The sequence below is a fragment of the Schistocerca nitens genome, chromosome 1 (assembly GCF_023898315.1).
Source record: "Schistocerca nitens isolate TAMUIC-IGC-003100 chromosome 1, iqSchNite1.1, whole genome shotgun sequence".
NCBI classification, from domain to species: domain Eukaryota; kingdom Metazoa; phylum Arthropoda; class Insecta; order Orthoptera; family Acrididae; genus Schistocerca; species Schistocerca nitens.
The window spans coordinates 863,645,532-863,663,596 of NC_064614.1; the positions used below are offsets into that span (position 1 = coordinate 863,645,532).

General features: G+C 40.8%; 1 non-coding gene across 1 annotated transcript; it reads left to right on the forward strand.

The window, feature by feature from the left end:
* The first annotated feature begins 1,568 nt into the window (after positions 1-1,568).
* Positions 1,569-1,643, forward strand: Trnat-ugu (transfer RNA threonine (anticodon UGU)). Its single transcript has one exon. It is a non-coding gene; the product is annotated as a tRNA-Thr (tRNA).
* Positions 1,644-18,065: the final 16,422 nt, after the last annotated feature.

The following is an 18,065-nucleotide window of genomic DNA, read 5'->3' on the forward strand; positions in this document are numbered from 1 at the left end:
TATGATCAAAGGCGTGAGGTCGCAGCAGGCAATGAAAACTACTGTATTAAAGACACATAACATGTATCCACAGGACACGTTGTAACCTCCCCACAATAATTTAGAATCTTTAATGTTAATATATATCGTCATTCAGTGTAACCTGCCCACAAAATTAAAATCAATAATACGAGTATGATTCTAATTTAGTGTAGCCTCAAGACAAAATTCTTTCACAGTGTAACCTCCCCACAAAATTCATTCTCATTTAATCTCCCCAGAAAAATTCATTCTGATTTAATCTAAGCTCAAAATTCATTCACATTTAGCGTAACCTCAAAACAGAAAAATTCCTAAACCTCTCAACACTAAAAATTATAATTATGTCGTTCACATTCAGTGTAACGTCCCAATAAAAAAAATTCAGTAACCTGGTAACAATACAATGTAACTAACCTCTCAATTAAATTGTCGCTCACTTATGACTTTTCAATAATTCACTGTGAATTTAACCTGGTAAATTTTGGACGACAGCAGTGCTGCGTCATGGCCCTGAAAGATCATTCTGAATAAAAAACAGGAAAAATTCTTACCTCAATGAAGTCGCCGGATATATCTGCTCTTACAATAAATTTTTCCGGCACAGCTCTGTGCAATGCTGGCCGACCTATCTGTCATTTATGAAAGGAAGCAACTGATTTTTCTATTGCAATAATCGGGATGATCATGGATGGGAGAAATTAGTAAATTCTTTAAATTGAAATGAATGGTTGTTAAAAGTTACTTTTTATGAGGAAGATCATTATTACGAGAGTTTTAAAACATTTACATGCGACGTAAGATAACATTACTACATATGCGCGAGGCTGCTTTTTACCTTATACAATAATACTCAGGCTCCGAGATCGCTGCACCGCGACCGGGCCAGCCTACACGATACACCATACCAGACCAGAGCAGACTCCAGACTAGCAACAACTTACTGCTACAGCTACACAGTTCCTGCTGCAGTCAACACTGCTCTCTGGTCAGAGATTTTCTTATACCTTGCATATCGCAGGCAGCGCATGAGCAATACATCGAAATTACAACTGCTCGGACCTCTTACATAACCCTCCACTGGGGGGGTGGGGGGGGGGGGGGGGGAATTTGACAGCGATGGTGAGTCAATTGGACTTGCCACGTGCAACAAATTTTTCTAAAATCTGCTTAATTAACTAAGTTTACAGTCACAGAGTATATACATACACATATGAAATGATAATTAAATAGACACCCTAGCTGCAAGCAGGCGTTGATACACTTCATTGGGGACATGTTGAAAACGTGTGCCCCGACCGGGAACAGATACTACCGTCATATATATAGTTAAAAAATATGGGTTCCCGGCCTTTGACCTTTTTGTGCGAACGCACACGCTATGCCCGAACTCGTACGGGACTTGGTAGATTAATCTGCCACGAGTAATGAGTATGATGGGCAAACATCTATTAGGCGTACTACGAATGTAGTGTTGTGGACATGTTGGGAATGTGGATCTCACGGGGAGCGTGCAAGGGATAAGTCCCTGCAGACGCACTATCCTCTGTGCCCGCGGTGGCTCAGACGGATAGAGCGTCTGCCATGTAAGCAGGAGATCCCGGGTTCGAGTCCCGGTCGGGGCACATATTTTCAACATGTCCCCAATGGAGTGTATCAACGCCTGCTTGCAGATAGGGTGTCTATTTAATTATCATTTCATTTCTAGCAAAGCTGCATGGTCATCCACGGTAACAGTTCTTTCGGGAACAGATACTACCGTCATATACACTCCTGGAAATGGAAAAAAGAACACATTGACACCGGTGTGTCAGACCCACCATAAGTGCTCCGGACACTGCGAGAGGGCTGTACAAGTAATGATCACACGCACGGCACAGCGGACACACCAGGAACCGCGGTGTTGGCCGTCGAATGGCGCTAGCTGCGCAGCATTTGTGCACCGCCGCCGTCAGTGTCAGCCAGTTTGCCGTGGCATACGGAGCTCCATCGCAGTCTTTAACACTGGTAGCATGCCGCGACAGCGTGGACGTGAACCGTATGTGCACTTGACGGACTTTGAGCGAGGGCGTATAGTGGGCATGCGGGAGGCCGGGTGGACGTACCGCCGAACTGCTCAACACGTGGGGCGTGAGGTCTCCACAGTACATCGATGTTGTCGCCAGTGGTCGGCGGAAGGTGCACGTGCCCGTCGACCTGGGACCGGACCGCAGCGACGCACGGATGCACGCCAAGAACTACGCAGTGCCGTAGGGGACCGCACCGCCACTTCCCAGCAAATTAGGGACACTGTTGCTCCTGGGGTATCGGCGAGGACCATTCGCAACCGTCTCCATGAAGCTGGGCTACGGTCCCGCACACCGTTAGGCCGTCTTCCGCTCACGCCCCAACATCGTGCAGCCCGCCTCCAGTGGTGTCGCGACAGGCGTGAATGGAGGGACGAATGGAGACGTGTCGTCTTCAGCGATGAGAGTCGCTTCTGCCTTGGTGCCAATGATGGTCGTATGCGTGTTTGGCGCCGTGCAGGTGAGCGCCACAATCAGGACTGCATACGACCGAGGCACACAGGGCCAACACCAGGCATCATGGTGTGGGGAGCGATCTCCTACACTGGCCGTACACCACTGGTGATCGTCGAGGGGACACTGAATAGTGCACGGTACATCCAAACCGTCATCGAACCCATCGTTCTACCATTCCTAGACCGGCAAGGGAACTTGCTGTTCCAACAGGACAATGCACGTCCGCATGTATCCCGGGCCACCCAACGTGCTCTAGAAGGTGTAAGTCAACTACCCTGGCCAGCAAGATCTCCGGATCTGTCCCCCATTGAGCATGTTTGGGACTGGATGAAGCGTCGTCTCACGCGGTCTGCACGTCCAGCACGAACGCTGGTCCAACTGAGGCGCCAGGTGGAAATGGCATGGCAGGCCGATCCACAGGACTACATCCAGCATCTCTACGATCGTCTCCATGGGAGAATAGCAGCCTGCATTGCTGCGAAAGGTGGATATACACTGTACTAGTGCCGACATTGTGCATGCTCTGTTGCCTGTGTTTATGTGCCTGTGGTTCTGTCAGTGTGATCATGTGATGTATCTGACCCCAGGAATGTGTCAATAAAGTTTCCCCTTCCTGGGACAATGAATTCACGGTGTTCTTATTTCAATTTCCAGGAGTGTATATAGTTAAAAAACATATATATATATATATATACACTCCTGGAAATTGAAATAAGAACACCGTGAATTCATTGTCCCAGGAAGGGGAAACTTTATTGACACATTCCTGGGGTCAGATACATCACATGATCACACTGACAGAACCACAGGCACATAGACACAGGCAACAGAGCATGCACAATTTCGGCACTAGTACAGTGTATATCCACCTTTCGCAGCAATGCAGGCTGCTATTCTCCCATGGAGACGATCGTAGAGATGCTGGATGTAGTCCTGTGGAACGGCTTGCCATGCCATTTCCACCTGGCGCCTCAGTTGGACCAGCGTTCGTGCTGGACGTGCAGACCGCGTGAGACGACGCTTCATCCAGTCCCAAACATGCTCAATGGGGGACAGATCCGGAGATCTTGCTGGACAGGGTAGTTGACTTACACCTTCTAGAGCACGTTGGGTGGCCCGGGATACATGCGGACGTGCATTGTCCTGTTGGAACAGCAAGTTCCCTTGCCGGTCTAGGAATGGTAGAACGATGGGTTCGATGACGGTTTGGATGTACCGTGCACTATTCAGTGTCCCCTCGACGATCACCAGTGGTGTACGGCCAGTGTAGGAGATCGCTCCCCACACCATGATGCCTGGTGTTGGCCCTGTGTGCCTCGGTCGTATGCAGTCCTGATTGTGGCGCTCACCTGCACAGCGCCAAACACGCATACGACCATCATTGGCACCAAGGCAGAAGCGACTCTCATCGCTGAAGACGACACGTCTCCATTCGTCCCTCCATTCACGCCTGTCGCGACACCACTGGAGGCGGGCTGCACGATGTTGGGGCGTGAGCGGAAGACGGCCTAACGGTGTGCGGGACCGTAGCCCAGCTTCATGGAGACGGTTGCGAATGGTCCTCGCCGATACCCCAGGAGCAACAGTGTCCCTAATTTGCTGGGAAGTGGCGGTGCGGTCCCCTACGGCACTGCGTAGGATCCTACGGTCTTGGCGTGCATCCGTGCGTCGCTGCGGTCCGGTCCCAGGTCGACGGGCACGTGCACCTTCCGCCGACCACTGGCGACAACATCGATGTACTGTGGAGACCTCACGCCCCACGTGTTGAGCAATTCGGCGGTAGTCCACCCGGCCTCCCGCATGCCCACTATACGCCCTCGCTCAAAGTCCGTCAACTGCACATACGGTTCACGTCCACGCTGTCGCAGGAATGCTACCAGTGTTAAAGACTGCGATGGAGCTCCGTATGCCACGGCAAACTGGCTGACACTGACGGCGGCGGTGCACAAATGCTGCGCAGCTAGCGCCATTCGAGGGCCAACACCGCGGTTCCTGGTGTGTCCGCTGTGCCGTGCGTGTGATCATTGCTTGTACAGCCCTCTCGCAGTGTCGGGAGCAAGAATGGTGGGTCTGACACACCGGTGTCAATGTGTTCTTTTTTCCATTTCCAGGAGTGTATATATATAAGTGCAGAACATGAAATGAAATAGAGTGCACATGCACTGAGTACAGAACATATCAAGCAATGACAAAATGTATACGCAATGTGTACAAAACACATTAACAAATGACATAAAGTGCACATGCACTGTATAAATTTTTTACCATTTTACAAGAACTAGGGTACGCAATGAGTACTAAACATATTAATAAATGACAAAGTGCACACGCACTGTATATATATATATATATATATATATATATATATATATATATATATATATATATATTTACCATTTTATAAGAACTAGGAAAGGAAAGGGAAGGATTGCATCATGGTTGTAGCACAGTAGGTTGCACGTAGCTGCACTGAAAGTCCATATCTTTCTACAGATGCACAACACCAAGTGAGACAATCTGAAGTTATCTTCCCTGAAGTATTAATCAGTGTAGCCAAGACACTGAAATGTTGTATTAATATTCAATGTTATCATTTTGGTAGTACATTAGGTACACCAAACCGTGGGACCATAATCACATCTCCATCGTTCAAGTTGGTGGACAGCATGATGTGTCAACACTACATTCTTGTAAGGTACACCAACGTAGAATTAGTGCAAAAACCAAATATAGTGCTCCATGATAATGAGGATTGACAGGACAAACGGATATTGCAGTAATTTCTGGTAATTAGGTCAGAAGGTGAAGGACATTAAGTCTTATGCTAGTCATCATAGAGAATTACACTAGTCTATCAACCGATTTGAGTAATTGTTGGCACTCATTGCCTAGTTACTAAACATTTCTGTACTATGTATGGAGTATTATTATTCATAAGTCATCTGATTACACTAAATATTGGCACTCATTGGACAGTTACAAACCATTTTTATGCATTGTTCAGAAGTCATCATTCAAAGCAAGAGTTAATTAATGGTATAGCATTAACATAATTCATCTAGTTATAGTAATCATTGGCACTCAATGGCCAGTTACAAACCATTTTTATGCATTATTCAGAAGTGATCATTCAAAGCAAGAGTTAATTAATGGCATACCATTTACATAATTCATCTAGTTATAGTAATCATTGGCACTCATTGGCCAGTTACAAAACATTTTTATGCATTATTCAGAAGTCATCATTCAAAACAGGAGCTAATGAGTGTAGCATCAAGCTACTGGTATTCATATATAATAGCATGTAAGTGACATAAGACAAGTTTAAAATATAAGGAACAGTGGCATTCATTGGCCAGTTACAAAGTATTCATATAGTTTTATAAAACATTATTCAGTATTATTCAGTAGTCATCATTAAAAATGAGAGTTAATTATTGGCATAGCATTTATAGAGTATAACAAAAATATTATTTACAGAAATTATTGGCATAGCATTTATGCATTATTACAAAACATCATTCAGTTTTACTCAGAACTCATCATTCAAGTGACATAAGACATATTTAAAATGCAACACACTGCAACTATTACTCAAGGTCTGTGGTCCAATAATACATAGACATAATGTATTAAATAAATCTGAGAAATGTGCATTATACTTAGTACTATAAATATCTCTTAAACTAGTAGCATTATTTGGGACTGGTAATAAATTTTTTGTGCAAGCAATGCATTGCGTTGGGATCGATAATTAATTGCTGGGGCATGAAAATATTTGCTTTTGACTTATTGCTGCAAATAAGGTTTAATAACGTCATTCGTCATGAGTCAGCTGTAACAAGGTTATGAAACAAGTAGAGTATATGTGATCACATTCATGAATGACACACGCAAATGGGTAAAAAAAAATGCAAGTACTAGAACTGGTTTAATAACTAACTGCTTATAGCACATTAATTTCATGAATAGCTTCTCCTGGAAAAAATACAAAATGGATTATTCAGCTGAAAGAAGAAACGCATATTATGCTGAAAAGTAGTGAACTTCGAATTAACAGGTAATGAAACGTGTAATCAATATGTGTGTACTCTAGCTGTCCTTTCCAAAACATTCAGTCACTATACCATGCGATATAAGACATACTGTCAAAACGAACTGCTACAAATACTTAAATAACTACATAGCATTTCTTAACTAACAGTAAATATATAAACTTCATCATTATTCTCATCTGCAAAGAAAAACTTCATTATTCATATTACCATAACTTCATCACTATCATCAGCTGCAAAGAAAAACTTCATTATTCATATTAGCATATTCTTCATATAACTATTCATCATCATTCATTATCATCTGCAAAAAACACACTTCATTATTCATATTACCATTTACTTCATATAACTATTCATAGTAGAGAGTTTCTTATTTCTAGCATATTTCATCACTAAAACTAAGATGTGTAGTTCTGTCTGACAGCCTGCATCAATCGCCTCGTATTCTGAAAGAAAAAAAATAGTTAAGACTGCTATCATACGATGTGTATAGTATATTCTTGTTAATGTTTGTTAATTCTGATCCATTTACTCTTCATCACAAGATATTTCATTTTCTTTCGTTCATTCCGAAGGTCAAATTCCCATTTCATAGTAATCCACTGTGGTTTGTTTAATTTATTTCTTTTACTCGTTATTGCTTTCTGAAAATGATGAATAAGGATTAATATCTTGCATTTACATCATATACCCATTAAATAAAAACTTGTTTCTAGTGATATAATGAAGCATACAGCATATCATGACAGAAAACGTATTATGTCAAAAACATAGAGAGTGTTCAGGTGCAAAAATGTACACACAGTCTCCTAATGCAGTAGCCAAAAGTGTAGAATAGTCAAGATATTGAGATATCACAAGGAAAAATTTTAAAGTCAACTGGTGTTTGTTATATCTTAAAGACTTCGTAGTGCATCCAAACAAAACAGGAAAACAATCATACATACACGAAAAATGGAAAACGTGCACGGTCTGATATATAACGATAAGAAATGACCTTCTTTGTGTTCAGCTTGTATGTTGTGTAGTTGATAGAGGCGAGAGTTGAAGACTTTAATGGAGAAAGAATTAGATAAAATTAATATGTCACTAGATAGAATTGCATAATTGGTCATAAAATATGTAAGTTTATCTGGAAAAATGTGCACGGTCTGATGTGTAACGACAAGAAAAGCGACCTGCTACCCTTACCTTGCCGGGTACTTGCCAAGAAAAAATACGATAATCATCAGTAAGTGCTCATATAAATATCTGCAAATGGCATTACAGTGCGACAAATCATAAAGTATGTTTATTCAATGAAGGGTTCAATATTAGAGACATAGTGATTGCCTTTACTTTTTCTGGTTCTCAGAGTTTCGACGTGTACTACATTGGGGTGAGGAATGCTGCAAATTCGATACGGACCTGCGTGTAAAAGCTCAAATTTACTGCATCTACTCTTTCCTCTGTTGGATATATAATGTGTGCGTACTAATATCTTCTGTCCAATGTGAAAGTCACGGCGTGTACAAACCTGTTTTTGCTGTCTTCTCCGGCGCTCTGCGGCACGTTTGATGTTCAGCGCAATGTCAATTATTTCATGGTGTCGTAGTCGACGAGATGTAGGAAAGGATACTAATTCTTTGATTTTGTTAGGTGGTTCAACATTTTTCAATATGACAGTCGGAGATAGCATAGTAGATTCATTTGGTATGGAGTTAATTACATCCTGGAATGACAGTATGTGTGTATCCCAATCAATATGTTTTTTATAGCAGCATATTCTACATAGTTTACCAATTTCTTTCATTAGTCGTTCACAAGGGTTCGAATAAGCGTGATACCTGGATATATAGATCGGAGAAATGTTTCTTGTTCGTAACATACGTGTCCATATAGCAGATCGAAACTGTGGTCCATTGTCGGAAATTATTTTCAATACATGCCCTACATGAAATAGAAAATGTTTTACAAATGCTTTCGAAACAGATTTAGCAGTAGCTTTGCGTAACGGAGTGAAGATAACAAATTTTGAAGTGAGTTCAACAGCGACAAAGATGTAGCAAAAACCTCTATTAGATCTGGGAATCGGACCAAAAATGACTACAGTGGCCATGTGTCTCAATTTAACAGGTACAATGGGATGTAACGGAGGAATATATGAAGTCGTGTCTGACTTAGCTTTCTGGCAGATTTTACATGACGCTAAAACTCGTCGAATACGTTTCTCCATGTTGGCAAAATAACAGTTCTGTCTCAGTATAAGAAAACATTTTCTGCCTCCGTAATGTGCGTAACTTAAATAAGTATACCAAATTAATTTGTTAACAAGCTCGTCAGGAATGCATAGTAACCAATTGTTGCTGTCAGGGTGAGAGCAGTGAAACAGAATATTATTGCATACAGTGTAATGGTTTCTAATGGTAACATTATTCCTATCTTGCCAAAGGTGTTTAATTTCTTTCCACACGTTGTCTTTACTCTGCTCTTGTGCTATGTCTCGTAATGATGACGAAATAAAATTTTCAAATGCAACTTGTTGAATATACATGACGCTAAAATTTGCTTGGCAGAAGTTGGTTGCGATGTCTTGCTGATTGTTGCTGAGAGAACTGGATAGTGGGTCTGCTACAATATTTTGCGTACCGGGAATATGAACAATTGTAAAATTAAATTCCTGTAAATAGAGTTTCCACCTGCTTAACCTGTCATGTGTAAATTTTGCTGAAAGTAAAAACTGTATAGCTCTATGATCCGTGTAAACGGTAGTGTGTCTTCCATAAAGAAAATGCCTAAATCTCGCAAATGCCCATACTACACATAATGTTTCAAGTTCTGTGACAGAATAATTGCGTTCAGCAGGTGACAGAATGCGACTCGCAAAGGCGATGTTTTTAATTACTGTATTACCTTCTTCAATTTCCTGAAAAATGTGTACGCCTAAAGCGGTGTTAGAACTGTCGGTGGCAATGGAAAAATTTCTAGTAAGATCTGGGTGTTACATCGCTGGAAGGTTCAATCTGTACTGTATCTAGTCAAATTCTATCTGACGTGCTGTTATTTGCGGGAGGATGCTGTGGCATTTCGACTATTTGTACTGTTCTGTTATTTCTTCCTGACGTATTACGTTCGGGATGATACCGAATGTCTGGTTCATTCATGATAATCTGTTGTTGTGGTTGATTATGCTGCTGGTAAGACCGACTGTTATTAAACGTACGCTGAAAATTGTGCTCATTACTTTTACGTCTGTCATGATAGTCATTTCTATACGGTGCATTGCGATATGAGTTGAAATGGTGTGTTTTCTGTACGTACTGATTTCCTTGTTGCTGTGCGTTACTATTTGGTGGAGCCGACGCTATACGTGTAGGCGGCGAAACATTAAGCTTGGTTGACCTTGCACATTACATTGTTGGTTAGGTATGCTAACCGGCTGGTTTTGATGCTGTTGCGGGGAAAACCCTCTATTGTTGCCAAAATGCGTCTGCGATAGCTGAAAATTTTGTCCATACTGATGACTAAAATTTTATCTGTTATTAAAATTACGGCGGTAGTTGTCATTTCGGGAGTGTCTAAAGAAAACTGTCACTTTCGGTAAAACTTGTCATATCAAGTTTTCATTATTCATTCCTAATTCTAGATAGATCGATAGTTGAAGAGTTGTTTTGATAGATATAAAGGATAGTAAAAGAGAAGGCAGCAGTGTAGAAAACTAAAGATGAAATAGCACTACTACGGCTCGGGCCCTGTGCACGCTACGGCACATATTCATCAAAGTGTAATGAATCCCCTGAGGTCAATTACGCGCTGCAAATAAATTTTAGTTTCTGCGTTACAGGCAATGCCGGTGAAAATTCAAAAGCAAATTGTCGTATCCAGTCGAAAGAGTGAATCTGTGTTCTATCATTCTTAAATTCCTTAAATTTTCTCATCAATAGAAAGTGCTTATTATCAAAATTATCGTCTCTACATGACAGCAGGTTCAGGTTTGTGTAACAATCTGTTTGTCTGTAACTGTTCTGAATCTAAGACACGTACTCTCTGTAAATTACCTAAATTATACTGGCTGTGTGAGTGTGAGAAATGTTCCGAATGTGGCGTATGCTGTGCCGTGTTAGAGGCTGAAATATTTTTCATCTCCGTCATTTCGTGCTGTAAAGTTGACAATTTTCTACGTAATGTATTATTGGACGAACCTATCTCACTGATCGTCTGCTGTAAATTTTGGAATTCGGATGTTTGATTAAACGAAACAGGTGACGTATCGTCTGATTTGGTGTCATTATTACTTTCTATAACGTTAATACGACTGGCCAATTCATCATATTTTTCGTTCAGTACTTTTACCTGATCATCGTTTTTAGTATCACAAGCATTAATTTGTTTTTGTATTTTACGTGTAGTTTTGTTCAATTTTTTAACGACTGCTTATGGCATCGGGATCCTGTATTAGTTCCAACTTTTCAAGTCTGTTGGTCATTGCCTGAAAGTCTAAAGTGTGTGTGTCTGTTTTTGTTTTAAGATCGGAGATTTCATCATGCAATTCGGTGTTCAACTGTTTGATTTCGTCCGATCCTGTAGCAATATTGTTGTCTACGTATGTTTTTGCTTTCGTAAACAATTTACGCTTATCTTCCTGTCTCTGTGCAGTAATTGTTTCTATGACTTGTTGCTTTACTTTATTCTGTTGCTATATAAATTTACTGTAACGCGTTTCACTGTTTTGTAGGTGGTGATTAAAACGTTCGTCTATTTGACTGTTTTGTTGTTCAAATATCGTATCTATTTTCGCATCCAGTGTGCGTGAAAGTTCTGATGACATTAATTTAAACTCGTCGCGTAACTGTGTTGCGTTTTCAGAACATTGTTTAGCGACTGCACTAATTTCATCTCTAAGTAATTTCGTTGTGGCTGCATGTGTATTACTTAATTCTTGTGCAACAGATCTAATTTCTTTACTACTGTTCCTAGCACAAGCCTTAATTTCCTCACGTAATTGTTCTTCAGTATCGTGACATTGCACGGCAACGGCTGTAATCTGTTCACTAAGTTGTTTGTTCTGTTCAGTTATCTTGTCTTGTTTTTCATTCGACTGTTTGGAATTGTTGTCTAGTTTTTCATTAAGTTGTTTGTACGACTGATTAATTTGTAGCAATAATGCCATAACTTGATCCATGCCAATATTACCTACTCTGTTCTCTGTGCTGTGTGATGATGTATCTGCATTTGTCGCGTTTTGTGTAACCATTTGGTCATTTTCTGATTCTTGAAAAAGTTCGCCAATTGGATGTGCACTGTTGGTCACTACACCGGAATCAAATAAATTTGACGTATTCTGACTACATTGTTCATCTCCGTGAGAAAAATTTATCTGTTCACAATTCAAATTTTGCAAACCGGGTGTGTCAAACTGGGCAGCGTTCATTGAATCGGAACGTGTCGCGTCATCAATTGTTAAATTTACTGTGGACATAATTGAATTTGTTTGCCCATCATTAGAATTAAAATCATTACTAGTGATCGGCAGACACTGATTATCTGTAATTAGAGGATTATCACTATTACACTGGGTGTCGCAAGGATTATCGGTCAAATTATTAGAGTCGGCTATTTCACTCATTGCACTTCGCGATGTACTGTTAACAGTTTTTCGCGACATTTTCACTAATCAAAATTAAGCACAAAATGAAACAAAGACAAAGCAAAAATGGAACAAACACAATTACAACAAAGAGCAATAAATGCCGATCATCTGTGAAATAAAGAGTGACAAATTAGTAAATGCGTTGCGCCAGATGCAAACTACATTTAAGTAAATAAGAGCAGATATATGACTACTTCTCAGAAATTCACAAAGAAATACGATCCTGGCCGGTTGTCGCCAAGTGTAACCTCCCCACAAAATATAATAAAATAAATAAATATGAATATGAATATGATTCTAATTTAGTGTAACCTCAAAACAGACATAAACAATATTCACGTTTAGTGTAAGCTCAAAACAGAAAAATTCCTAAACCTCTCAACACTAAAAATTATAATTATGTCGTTCACATTCAGTGTAACGTCCCAATAAAAAAAAATTCAGTAACCTGGTAACAATACAATGTAACTAACCTCTCAATTAAATTGTCGCTCACTTATGACTTTTCAATAATTCACTGTGAATTTAACCTGGTAAATTTTGGACGACAGCAGTGCTGCGTCATGGCCCTGAAAGATCATTCTGAATAAAAAAAAAGGAAAAATTCTTACCTCAGTGAAGTCGCCGGATATATCTGCTCTTACAATAAATTTTTCCGGCACAGCTCTGTGCAATGCTGGCCGACCTATCTGTCATTTATGAAAGGAAGCAACTGATTTTTCTATTGCAATAATCGGGATGATCATGGATGGGAGAAATTAGTAAATTCTTTAAATTGAAATGAATGGTTGTTAAAAGTTACTTTTTATGAGGAAGATCATTATTACGAGAGTTTTAAAACATTTACATGCGACGTAAGATAACATTACTACATATGCGCGAGGCTGCTTTTTACCTTATACAATAATACTCAGGCTCCGAGATCGCTGCACCGCGACCGGGCCAGCCAACACGATACACCATACCAGACCAGAGCAGACTCCAGACTAGCAACAACTTACTGCTACAGCTACACAGTTCCTACTGCAGTCAACACTGCTCTCTGGTCAGAGATTTTCTTATACCTTGCATATCGCAGGCAGCGCATGAGCAATACATCGAAATTACATCTGCTCGGACCTCTTACAACGTGACCTGTAATTGTCCGGCCGCTGTGGCCGAGCGGTTCTAGACGCTTCAGTCCGGAACCGCTGCTGCTACGGTCGCAGGTTCGAACCTTGCCTCGGGCATGGATGTGTGTGATGTCCTTAGGTTAGTTAGGTTTAAGTCGTTCTAAGTCTACGGGACTGATGACCTTAGATGTCAAGTACCATAGTGCTTAGAGCCATTTGAACCAGTTGAACCTGTAATTGAAAAAGTGTCACGATGATCTCTACATTGCCAAAAAAATATCGGAATATTTCCCCATTCGGATCTCCGGAAGGGGACTGCCATGGGGGTGGGTGAACACGAGGAACAGCTTGAATAACCAACGAAAGGATAACGTTCTTCTAGTCGGAGCGTGGAATTTAAGAAGCTTGAACGTGGTAGTGTAGTTAGAAAATCTGAAAAGAGAAATCGAATGGCTCAATGTAGACATAGCAGGGTTCGGTGAAGTGAAGTGGAAAGAACGCAAGGATTTATGGTCATATGATTGTAGGATTGTCAGCAGAAAATGGTATAACGGGAGTAGGATTCGTTATGAATAGGAAGGTTGGGTAGAGAGTGTGTTACTGTAAACAGATCGGTGAAAGGGTTGTTCTTATCAGAATCAGCAGCAGCCCAACACCGAGAACGGTAGTCCGGGTATACATGCCGACGTCGCAAGACAAAGTTGATAAGATAGAGAGAGTATATGAGGACCTTGGAAGAGTAATACAATAGCTAAAGGGAGATGAAAATCTAGAAGCAGCAGGAGATTACAATCCAATAGTAGGGGCAAGGATAAAAGTAAAGGTTACAGGACAATACGGTCTTGGGACAAGAAATAAGAAAGGTGAAAGACTACTTGAGTTCTGTAATAAATTGCGGCTCGTAATAGCAAATAATCTGTTCAAGAATCACAAGAGGAGGAGGTATACCTGGAAAAGACAGGGTGATACGGAAAGATTTCAGTTAGATTGCACGTGATCAGACAGAGATTCCGAAATCAGATATTGGATTGTAAGGAGTACCCAGGAGCAGATATAGACTCAGACCACAACGTACCAGTGATTAAGAGTAGGCTGAAGATTACGAGATTAGCCAGCAAGAATCAATACGCAAAGAAGTGGGATACAAAGTACTCAGAAGTGTCGAGATAAGCTTGAAGTTCTCTAAGAAATACCTCAGTAGGCAGTATAGTTGAAGAGGAATGGGCGTCTCTAAAAAGGGCAGTCACAGAAACGCAAAGAAAATTATAGGTTCAAAGAAGGTAACTGCGAAGAAACCGTGAAAACAGAAGAAATACTGCAGTTGATCGATGAAAGAAGGAAGAACATAAATGTTCAGTGTAATTCGGGAATACAGAAATAATGGATGAAATATGTAGGAAGTGCTAGAAAGCTAAGACGAAATGGCTGCACGAAAAATGTGAATAAATCGAATGAGAAATGACTGTCGGAAGGACTGATTCAGCATAGAGGGAAGTCAAAACTAACTTCAGTGAAATTAAAAGTCAGAGTGGTAACATCAAGAACGCAAAGCGAATTTCACCGTTAAATGCAGAGGAGAGAGCGGTTAGGTGGAAAGAGTACATTGAGAGCCTCTATGAGAGGGATGATTTGCGTATAGTGATAAAATAAAGAAATAGGATTCGATTTAGAAGAGGTAGAGGATACAGTATTAGAATCAGAATTTAGAGAACTTTGGAGGACTTAATATCAAATAAGACAGAACGGATAGATAATATTCCATCAGAATGTCTAAAATCATTGGGGGAAGTGGCAACACAACGACTTTTCACGTTGGTGTGTAGAATGTGTGAGTCTGGCGACATACCATCTGACCTTCGGAAAAATATCATCCCCACAAGCATGAGCTGACAAGTGTGAGAATTTTCGTACAATCAGCTTAACTGTCCATGCATCCAACTTGCTGACGAGAATAGCATACATGGATAAGAAAATTAGAGATGTGTTAGATGACCATGAGTTTGGCTTTAGGAAAGGTAAAAGGTAAATGCACCAGAGAGGCAATTCTCACATTGCGATTGATAACGGAAGCAAGACTAAAGAAAAATCAAGACATGTTCATTGGATTTGTCGACCTGGAAAAAGCGTTCGACATTGTAAAATGGTGCTAATTATTCGAAATTCTGAGAAAAATTGGCGTAAGCTATAGGGAGAGAGGGGTAACATACTATATATGCAAGAGCCATGAGGGAATAATGAGAGTAGACGACCAAGAACTAAGTTCTAGGATTAAAAAGGGTGTAAAACAGAGAAGTAGTCTGTACATCGAAGAAACAATGGTAGAGATAAAAGAAAGGTTCAGGAGGTGCATTAAAATTCAAGATGTAAGGATATCGATGATACGATTCGTTACTCACATTGCTATCCTAAGTGAAAGTGAGCTGCTAAATGTAATGAACAGTCTAATGAGTACAGAATATGGATTGAGACTTGAGAGAAAATCGAAGAAAGACGAAAGTTATGAAAACAGTGACAAACTTACATCTGGACTGATGGTTACGAAGTAGATGAATTCTACTACCTAGGCCGCAAAATAACGCATGACGAACGCTGTAAGCAGGACATGAAATGTAGACTAGCATTGACAAAAAGGAATTTCCTGGCCGAGAGAAGTTTACTAGTATCAAACATAAACCTGAATTTAAGGAAGAAATTTCTGAGTACAGTATTGTATGGTAGTGAAACATGGATTGTGGGAAAATCGGAACAGAAGAGAATTGAAACATTTGAGATGTGGCACTACAGACGAATGTTGAAAATTAGATGGACTGATAAGGTAAGGGATGAGTAGGTTCTGCGCAGAATCAGAGAAGAAAGGAATATGTGGAAAACACTGACAACGAGAAGGGACAGAAGACATCTCTTAAGACATCAGGGAATGACTTCCATGGTACTAGATGGAGCTGTAGAGGGCAAAAGTATAGAAGAAGGCAGAGACTGGAATACATCCTGTAAGTAATTGAGAACCTATATTGCAAGTGCTGCTCTGAGATGCAGAGGTTGACACAGAAGAGGAATTTCGGACAGGCCGCATCAGACTAGTCAGAAGACCGACGACTTAAAAAAAAAAGCGGTTATCTGGTCCTAAAGATGTCAGAAATCTGAGGGAGGATGAAAAAAACTTCCAGTTGAAATTGATATGGCTATTTTACCATTTCTTCTATTACCTATTATCCGTTAAACAAACCGAAAATTTAATTAGCCGTAGCAGCAGTGCTAAAACGTTTCGTTTTTAAATAAACCTTTTTTCAAAAGAGTAATTTTTATTCGTAATATTTGCATTGATTTGAAATGTTGCATTATTTTACACTGAAGCGCCAAAGAAACTGGTATACGCATACATATTCTGTTACGGCGTAAAGTCAAACGCCGGCACGCCAGGTGGGAACGACAGAGAAAAGATGGCTGTGAGAAGACTTCAGCCAAGCGCACGCTGACCAACTCGTCTCCAGGACGACAACGCGACAGCGGCGGACGCTATGTGAAGAGGACATATGCGCCAAGACCGACTGGCGACGACCCAGTTGAATCGCAGCTTCAAGATTAGATCAGCATCAACGCTATTCACATCGCTTATACACTCTATGTAGCACAGACTTGAAATTGTTTATACTGAAGCAGTTTGTTTATTTCGTGTTATGGCGTTAAGTCAAGCGCCGGCACGCCAGTCGGGAACAGGAGAGAAGAGAGGGCTGTGACAAGGCGTCAGCCAACTGCACACTGATCGACCCCTCTCCAGGACAACAACGCAACTGGTGCGGCAAAGTTCTACTAGAAGCTTCAAGACCAGTGATCTGAATACAAGCGGCAAAGCTCATTACTTTGCTCGTACATTCTATGTAGCTCATACTTGGAATTTCTATACTGAAGAGATTTCTTATTTTGTCTGTCGCCCTTTGCTCGCTACACATCTCAGTAAATACAAAATTAAGTATTGCAATCATTTCCTTTTTTAATAAAATTCATTAATACAAATTGTTTGAATTGTTGTCTAGAAATCCGAGGAAGCAGGTTTCCTAGACAGTCTATATTCTACGACTAGGCAGGATTCAACATTTAGCGACGAGTAAGGGCGTGTGTTTACTTGCTTTAACAGTATCTCTTCTAGTGTTTTTGCTTTTCAGTGTTTGCAGGTGGGCGTTGCGGAAATTTTCTTTTCTTGTGTGCTTATTTTTATTGCTTGCCTTGTCTGCTTATTGCATTTTTCTTTTCTGATATGAGCAACCCACTTTTCCCACCCCCTGTTCTGGCGCCCCAGCTGCAAGCGATCGTTGTAATGCAGCTAAAACAGATGTTTCACTTTCGGATCCAACAAACAGCCACGCTGCTAAACATGGTACAGCAGTTTCTGGGGAATCAAACGAATACAGTGCAAATCAACACCTGTAGCTCCGAGAGACTTACCGCCTTTTCATCAGTTTAATGAAAAAGACGAGAAGTCGCTGGAATGGTTGCAGCAGTTTGAAGCCCACATAATTGCTCACAACGTACCAGGCACTGTGAAACTACAATACTTTTAGTCAACACTAGGAAGTGCAGTGTTCTGCCTCATTCAGAAATTGTTCACTCACGCCATTCCGAATGAATTTTCCTATGAACAAGTTATAGATTCGCTAACTAACTATTATGACCAACAAATGAATGTGATGGCAGATAGGCACCAGTTCTTTAATTGCAAGAAACGCTC